Here is a 9,473-nt window from a genome sequence, read left to right as displayed (position 1 = left end):
AAATGACTTTTTTCAGTCTCTACAAAGTGTGACCTCCCTCACATTAACCATATTTAACAGGAATAGGTATTAATAGAGCTAGTCTTTAATAATGGGCAATCTTCCCTCCATTCACTGAAATTCAAAACTTTAGTGATTTTTAAGGAAAAGTCACTGAATTCTCGAACCATAAGTGTCCAGAAAGTGGTATGTATGGTTCAAACTCTGGCAAACCTTGCTTGGAAAGACAGAGTTGAGAGGTCAGATAATCCTTTGCTAGTGGCAGAACTTCACACCCTCAGCAATGTAGACGGAGGGTTTCATAATTGAAGTGGAGTTTGCATTGAAAAGTCTGTAGACAAGATCCACAGAATACTTCTCCCTAAATTAGTAACTGTCCAAAGGGGAAATTTTCTAAAGAGGAAGAGGGACAGAGAGAAAGGGGCAAAGTATCATAAAGACAGGGGATTTTAAAATAAATAATCAATAAAAGTACCAGGAATGTGTGACTACCACATTTTAAGATGCTTATTTTATGAATGCCCCTTTGATGAACTAATTTCATTTGAAAGCTTATTTGCAAATATAAGGTATTCCACTTGAAGAATAGCTTATTCTAACCAAGTGTCTTTAGGTATTTTTGTGATCTACAGAAAGAAATACATTTTACTTTGCAATTTCATACACAGAGATAGAGAGAGAGAAATACGACAAGTTTCAAGAAACCACTCTTGTGCTTTCAAATGGCGATGAACTCTGATATTTTCTATCCTATTCCACTTCATTTTTTAAATGTTACTTATGCCCACTAACTTGATTTCAAGATCCAGTAATGGGTCTCATAACATTTTCAAAACAATGCCAATTCCCCTTATCAGACCATCCCCATGTTAACATCCACCCTCCAAAAACTTACCACACTGTGTCCATGTAGGAAATACTGTGATAATATAAAGAAAGCAGTAGACTTAAATTTCTGTAAAATCCAAGTGTTTCCAACAGGTACATAACCCCTTTGGTGTTCAATAAATATCTGTTACTGACAAAGTCAATTTAATCTTCTTAGGGGACAAGAGAGCTTCATCCCTGATCTTGCTTCTGCTGTGTCACCTTCCCTGAAATATTCTGCCTACAGAGAACTCTCATTGTTTCCCCCAATATTGTATCTAACACAGTTCACACTTTAATCAGCTGAGGTTGCTTATGCTTAGACCACAAACAGTTTAAAGTTTTATGATACACCCATGCCATTTTTCTCAATAACTTTTAGACTTTGTTTACATTATGGTTAAGGGCTGCATCCTACATATGTTCATTAGATTTATAGAATCAAGCCCATCCTGCTCTCAGAATACTGGTTATCAATATCAGGTAGGCTGCCCTAGGATTTAACCTCCAGCAGAAAAATCTCCTTGTACTTGTTCTATCACACAATGCCGAGGGCGGCAACACTTTCTACTCAGCAATAGTCTCCCTGAATCATTGTTATTTCAGTGACTTGGGCTACAACCTGAGAAATTCTCAATGTTTGGCCCCAGCAGTTGACCATAGGAGACTCTCAAACAACTTTAATATTTCTCTGCTGTTTGCACCAAAAGAAGGTAATTAATATTCCAAACGAGAATTCTTAAAGGAGGTCATGGTCAAGTGTTGGCTGGTCAGGAGCAGTTGGAAAGCAGGGAGCTATTGAACTCAAGACAGATTGAACCCAACCCAGCACGGAGTGAAGATTCCTATCTAAGTTCTGAATTCGGAAGGGTTTCTTATACAGGCTTTGTTTAAGTTACTGTGTGTGTGTGTGTGTGTGTGTGTGTGTGTGTGTGTGTGTTCCTTTCAAAGCCTCCTTGTCTCCCAGTTGCCCAGCCTCCTTTCCTAGTCACATTTCTTACTGCTAACAACATCATTCTCACTTATCCTGGGAATGAAGGGACTGTACAATCTTCCTCTGCAGTGAGGCAGTGCCTTAGGGTTTGAATGCACAGTGAGTCACACACAGCCCTCTGGGTCACCAGACTGGAGGTGACAGGGAAGGGGGGAGTATATAGAGGAGGGAGCCTGGAAAAACAAAATCCCTGGAATGTTGGGTGGGAGAGCTGATCTGATCCTTGAGTCTGTCCTCCACTGGATCTCCTGAAAGCCTCAACCACACAAATTAGGGGTCCCTGTTGTCTCTCTGGGGTGGGGTATGAGGATTCAAAATAAAACAGGAGCATGCAAAATAAAACGGGCACATCTTTTGCCTACAGTCACTGATGTTTCCATGGAAGAGCTCCAAGGATGGTTGGGTGAGGGCTGCAGTTCCATTCACAGGACACCTCCTTCTCTGTCACCCGGTGTTGTCCCGTGTGCTTATGAGAACCTAAGATCACCAGGGAAAGTGTGCTGTTGCCGTCTGGCTTTCTTCCCCTCCCATTAAATGATTGCTATTATTTCTTTTGCCAAGGAGACAGTGTTTAGTAACCTCGACGGTGCACGGCCACCTTGTGGTCCCGGGACGCACCGGATGCTGTTTTCTTAGTCCAACACCGCCTAAACAGAGTTAGGGAAAAAAGTGTTGGCTCCTGCCTTGCTCCACCCAGCTGTGGGCTAAAAGAGGTTGAGGGTGACTCGTCCTTGGAATCAACTTGCCTGCCTCCCAGGGCGTGCCTGCCAGCCTCCGCTGCCCCCCGCCTGGTATTGGATTGTCCCGGACTCCTGCTGACATCGAGGGCTTTAGGGGGAAAGAAGAGGAGTCGCAGTGTCCGGCACCAAGTCAGGCACCCCATATCCCCGTCTTCCCTCGCCGTCCTCTCTGTTTTCATTCACCCTAAAACACTGTGCCCACCAGCAGTCCCCTACACGGAGGGCACTCTTTCTCCAAATCCAAGTTATGCCTCCAGCCTACAGCTGCCCAACTCCGGACGCTTTCCCAGGGCTTGCCTGACCCCCAAGGTGTCTCTTCTCATCTCCTTCCTCTCAGCACTTTTTTCCTTTTAGCACCCCAGCTCTTAGCCAGCCGTCTTCCCACGTCCTCACCCCACTTTCACTACCTAGCCCACTACCGACCCTCCCTCCACAGGCTCCCTGGTGCTGTCCCCGGAGTGGCGGCTGAAGAAGCCAGGGTCACAATGTCTCTGGGATAAGGTTCTTGTGGAAACTCACCTCCCTCCGGAATTTGCATTCTCCGGGGAGGGGACAGGGCTCCCAGAAAGCTGTCTCCCAGTCCAGACTGTCGCCCCCCTCTCCCTCCCTACTCAAGGTCTAACTCGGGTCCCTCGCCTGCTTCCTGTGTTTACGCGGCGCTTTAGTCTCCCGGACTCGCAGGGTGAGCCCCAGCCCTGACTGGAGCGAGACAGCAGCCGCGAGCGCAGCCCCACTCGCGGGCCGGGGCGACTGGGGCTGGCGCGAGGCGCACGGAGCTCACCAGCTCGCCCCTCCCTCTCCTGGGACAGGAGGGGGCTGACTGGGGTGGCGGGGTCCGGGAAGGGGGGCTGGCTCTCATCAATTCTGCTGCCACCTCGTCTGCCGCCTGTCGGGAGGCGGGCGGGGGTGGGGCGGGAGCGCAGGCTAGGATTGAGACTCTTAAGTCAGGAGAAGTTTGCGCACAGCTTCACAGCTGGGAGAGCGCAGGAAGGCGCCGGGAAGGTGAGCCTCCTGGACTCTGGGGAGATGGAAAGCAAGCCAGGGGAAAGAACAGTTGTCTTTTAGCTGATAATACAACCTAGACTTGGGTCTGAACCACCTAAGACAGATTTAAAGTGTCAGAAAACCAGGAGAGGGGCGGAGAGGGAGGACTGAGACTAACGCAGTTTGCTCTCGCATCAAACTAGGAAAGCCAGCCCACCAGCGTCTGGGTGGGCTGCGCCGCGCGGCTGGCGGACCTTCCCGGGTTGGAGAAGTGCGCACGTCCGCACCTCACCCTGCGGCTGACATCTCCTGCCCAGGAGATGGGCGCTGAAGCTTGAGCGCCTGAGTCCCTGGAGCCACACCTGCGAACACCCTTTGCTTCTATTGAGCTGTGCCCAGCCGCCCAGTGACAGAATTCCAGGTAAGGAGCGTTTGGAAATGAGCGGGACTTAACGATTTGGGGTGTCCAAGGGATGTTTAACAGTGCAGGTGCTATAGGCACCTTGCTTTTTGATTATAGAAATGTGGTTCGATTGCGGTGCTTGTGGTTCTCATGTAGGGTCAGCTAGGTCTTAGATGCTTTACTTTACCCTTGTCAAAGAAAAAAGAAAAATAGGTGTCCTGGGAAGAGCCAACAACTTATGGTTTCGTATTGAAGAGTCGTTTGATTTCTTGTGACTTTTACTATGTTGTTCATATCAATTTTCCCTCAAAAGTTTTATTCTCCAACTTATTGGGTAGGAAAATTACGGAGGTTAAAGTTGTGAATTTTCCCAAAGGGTGTTTATTAACTGACAAACATATAATATCGGCATCTATAAGATGTGTCATGGTTGTTCTGGATATTGGAAATGAGCACAGTAGTGAATGGAGTTGCTTGTTAAGTCATGTTTTACAGAGAATAGTTTTCCAACAATCATTTATGCATAGCAGCCATTCTTCACACCTATTAGGAAAAATATGTTGTGTGCATAGTTTCCAAAAGAGTACTCTTTTTCATGATGCTCTTCCCAAGCCTGGGTGAAAGACATCAAGAAAAGCTGTAACAAATTAATTCCTTTTCTCAAAACATTCATTTTCCTTGAGGTCCAAGTCAAAAATCAACAATACAATTGAGATTAGTAAACTATCATACAGACTTTATTTAGCAAATCTACCTAAGAAAAGTTTCATATGAAAGCTTTAACCTAATACTATGTGATATATGCAAGAAGAGAACGCAGGGTTTCACTTGCCGATCTTAAGGAGACCCTGACTATTTCCAGGCTGTGGTTAACCGGAATCAAGTTATCTATGTAAGGCTATTTGTTGAAATTATTCGGTGATTGAAGGTGAAATGTTCAAAATAAGTCAAAGTTTTACAATGTAGTTCTTAAAGCTAATCTTTAAATTACAGAGTGTCCGAGTTTGAGTCTGTCTTAAATGATCATAGAAAGCAAATATTTTATGTATTTGGGCCAGTTGACTTACCATTAAGGACAAAGTAGGAATGCTTTTAGTATTATGGAATTTATAAAGTGTAATTTCTAATAGGATATTGCTAGCCTATGAGTTCAGTAGTAAAATAACTCAGCTTTAAAAAGTTGAGATTGCTGGTTATACACCAGTATTATGAGAGAAACTAAGATGATTAGATTTGTAAAACCTTTACAGTTTAAGTTGGTATTCTCAGTGGATACTCATTTCTACTCAATATTTTAACATAACTCAAAACATCCATCAGCCAGGATTTGTTCTGGTTCAATGCCTCCAACCTGTAGTTTATTTTATGAACTATAGCCCAAGAATAATATCTGGTCATATTATAAAATGTTCTAAGTTTATTCATTGGCTACATCAACACAATAAGTAAACAAGAAATCTTCATTATAACCAGTTTATAAGAACACATAGATAATCTTGGAGTTGTTTTGTTTCATGATTCTCAAAGTTAAAAAGAAATAGCTGATATAAATACGTCTTCTGTTTCTCATTTTGAAACTGGAGGTAATGATTGATGGTGGATGGAGAGCATTTGCTCTAATCAGTTGAAGAAAGGGAGCTAACTATTAGTTTAGTTGTGCCATGGCAATTCTGTTCTTGATGAACCTCTCAGACTCTGTCAATGTTAACATGAATGAAAATATTATCTACTGTTGGTTTTTATTAGAGTCCTAGTGAAATGGAAATAGGAGACCGGTAATGGTTTCAATGATAATCTAAACCAGTATTCTCAACTCGGGCTGCAAATTAGGGTTAATAGGAGAACTTTCAAAAAATACGGATGCTCAGCCTTACCCCAATTCAGTCAAATCAGAATATCTGTGGAAAGGGTCTGCAATTTGATGTATTTCTTTAGGTGATTGTAATATGCAACCAGGATTGAGAGCCACTGACCAAGAGGGTTTCCACCAGACTTGGTAGAACTCATTGATGTGGGAGGCTTTTGATAAAAATAAATGTTGTTTGTTATATTGCTGGTCAAATAGTTTTTTCTTTAAAAAAAAGAAACATATATGTATAAACATACATATATATGTATAACTTGATCTTACAATTAGAAGAAAAATATTTTAATATTTGATGTTAGATATTTAGACCATAACAGCTTCTCGGAAAAACATTTTTTATCCAGAAAACAAGCTATTGAGTTTGAAATTGATCTGCCCATCCAGAAAATGCTTTAGTAAATGAACTCCAGCTTTAAGAGATGTTGAAAATAATACTTGATGAAACATACAATTTCATCTCCTTTTGCTTAAGACCTGTATAATGTGTAAAGTACAAATACGTACCCTTTTGAAAGAGGAGAAAGAGGAAAATAGCATCATTCCCCTTGGCACACTAACTACCATATACCTGGTGCCAATGATAATCTAGTACTTTTACAAAAAATATGTTTTAAGCTAAGAGTAGCCTTGTGAGTTACAAGCTATTATCATTATTTTATGTATGAGGAAATTGAGGACCCATTAGATTAATGAACTCGCTCAAAGCCACGAACCAAGTAAATTAAAAATATATTTGAACCCAGGTCTTTTTAAGTTCAATGATGGATTACATTATATATTTATTTACATATTTGTATTTTTTACAACTTAACAGCAGCATTTATTTAGAGATAATATAAGTTAAGAGTACAAATTCTGGCACAGCTCTACTTGAGTTTGACTTCTGGCTCCATAACTTTCTATCTGTGTGATTTGGGCACATAATGTAACTTCTCGGTACCTTAATTTTCTTTGTAGAATAAGAATTAAATGAGTTAATATTTGTAAAGCATTTGGGTAGGTGTCTGGTACATGGTAAGTTCTATGTGTTATATATTTTTAAATGTCATTCATTCAAAAAAAATTTTATTGTTCTATGCCAAGCATTGCACTAAGCCTGAATTTACATAGACAAATAAGTCATATCCCTATCCTCAAGGATGTCGTGTCTAGTAGAGAATGACAAGTACATAAGTAATCATCCCAATCAGGTATGGATCTTTTACTTAATTAAAAGCATCATTTCTTGACAACTGTGTGCTTTTCCATGTGAATGTGATCTTCCAGAGCTTCATATAATGAGTGTTATAAAACCAAGTGATAAGATTTTGTGTTTTCATAATGATACTAACTTGTTTTCAATTCTAGTATCAAAACACAGAAAATCATATTAACATATGTTTCTGGCTTCCCTTATACATTTAGAAAACCAGCAATATAGAGAGGTTTGAGATCTTTAAAATTTTATATTAAAAGTGAATCATGAAGATAGAACATTGGAGAAGAATCAGTAGAAAAAATGTTATCAGTATCTGTTCCTCAATACTTCTAACAGTAATTTTCTTGAATTGGCTTTTCAAAAACAGTTTTGTCTGATTAGAATGTAGTTTTGGTTTTGTTTTTAAGAAAAAAAATGTTTCAGGGAAGAAAGAGTGGATCACAGGATACAGAAAAATGTCCCTAATACAAGTTGGCAAGGCAACATATACCTCATTGAAGCTGGCAGCACTTCCTAGTCTATGCCTGCAGCTCTGCACAGCTGCCTGGTACCTCCAGGGTACCAGTGGATACCTGAGGTATAAGATTCTGTCTTTGTTAAAAATTAAAGTCCCTGTTTATTTTTTTAAAATAGCATATAAATTGGTATTCTTTGTACCAGAATAACACAGATAATCTAAACTCAAGGAGTTATTTCTCAAAGAAATAAAGTACCTGGTTCAGTGAAATATTTAACTATTCCATTTCACTAAAATTTATGTTTAACTATTTCAGTAAAATTTATGTCTTTCCTCTCTCTTATCAAGTCTCAGACTACCTCCAGTTTTTCCCACGGATGCTACATTTTTCTTCCTCTAAGTATCGCTGCCACACCTCTAGTTTAAATTTTTATTATCATTAATAAAATATTTATTCTCCTAATATTCAGTCACATTAAGTTTCTACGTGCTGAATTCAGTGTTATAGAACATGGTTAGACTTGTTTTCTAATCTCTAATTTCTCCCCCTCTGTTCATAATTATTCAGTAATGGTCCAAGGACTGCAAGACTTAGAACCCCTCTTCAGCCTGGTATTTAAGATGTTTCATGGTATAATCCTAGTTTAGCTTTCCTATCCAAGTCAGGTAGAAAACCTCCACAGCTCCTTAATTTTAGTTCTGAAGCTGTAGTTACACCAGAAAAATTGACTCCTGATTTGGAGTCCATTCTTCACTTTTAACCCTGTGCCCTTGCATGTCAACCTCAGTCTATATTCTTCTGCCTCAAAATTGAAGTGTGTGTGTGTGTGTGTGTGTGTGTGTGTGTGTGTCCCTTTACATCAATGGTTCCATTGTAGAGCTGCTTTTCTTTGGTTTTCATGTCTCGATGCAACCCTAGTCTCACTCCCTGCCCTTTATTTGTCCGGTGGTTCAGAATTCAACATTTCAAATCTTACCTTCCTTCATCCTTAAAATGTATTAATCATTCTCCCATAACACATCTAACAAATTTCCATCCTATAGCTTTGCTCATATTTTAAAACTGAATAAATATGTACTAAGTGCCTATTATGTCCTAGTCAGGGGATATTGTGACAGATTACAGATCCTGATTTCATGGGGAATGGAAAAGACAGACAAACCAACAAACATTATACAGCCCTGTGGTATGTATTCCAATAGAGAAATGCCATGAGGGTGCCTAGCCGGACAACTAACCCGGACATCAGGGAAATTTTCTAGGGAGGTTACCCTAAAGGGCATATGATTCAGCATTGAAATGACAGAACAGAATGAGCTAGATAAAGAGGGGAAGAAATGAAGTGTTACAGGCAGGACACCAGATTGTGGCTTGAAACAACATGGTGACTTGGGGAAACCACAGGTATTTTTGTTGCCCCAGCAGGGTTAAAGGACACAGATTATACACAAAGAAGCTTGCATGCCTACCATACTAAAGGGTTTGCATTTTATCAGGAAGATAGTGGGGGGTCCTTGAAGGAGTTAATATAGGTTACTGAAATAATCAGATTTGCCATTTTGGTAGATCTCTCTGGTGGAAAATAAGAGGCATATTAGATAGAAAAAAAGGATGGATACAGATTAACTGGACACACGCAGCCTTACTGCAGTGACAGAGGGAAGAATCAATTAGGGCCTCCTTGTTGGAGACAGAAAAGAAAAAAAAAAACAAGAAATTATTTTAAAGGTAGATTTTGTAGGATTTGGTGAACGATAGAAATTAGAGGTGAGATGAAAGAGAAAAATTGTATGATGAATTCCAGGCCTCTTTCATGGATAATAAGAGAGATGTGATGTCATTCACCAAGTCGGGACAAGGAATATTTTGGACAGGCAAGATAAATAGTTGAATTTGGAGGAAAAAAAAATAATGTCTTTGGCTCATCCATGTGATGATGTTAAGTAGAAGTGCATATAGAAA

General features: G+C 40.5%; 1 protein-coding gene across 1 annotated transcript in view; it reads left to right on the top strand.

Moving 5' to 3' along the window:
* Positions 1 to 3,515: 3,515 nt before the first annotated feature.
* The window catches only part of CALCR (calcitonin receptor), a 150,120-nt gene continuing 144,162 nt past the window's right edge, over positions 3,516 to 9,473 (top strand). Inside the window, exons 1-2 of the mRNA XM_001168038.6 lie at positions 3,516 to 3,603; positions 3,789 to 4,006. The gene's annotated coding sequence lies outside the window, so the exon portion shown is untranslated. The remainder of the gene's footprint in view (positions 3,604 to 3,788; positions 4,007 to 9,473) is intronic.

Source organism: Pan troglodytes, chromosome 6, assembly GCF_028858775.2.
Source record: "Pan troglodytes isolate AG18354 chromosome 6, NHGRI_mPanTro3-v2.0_pri, whole genome shotgun sequence".
Classification (NCBI taxonomy): domain Eukaryota; kingdom Metazoa; phylum Chordata; class Mammalia; order Primates; family Hominidae; genus Pan; species Pan troglodytes.
Note: the sequence above shows the minus strand (reverse complement) of the source record. Positions and strands in the feature narration are given on the sequence as shown.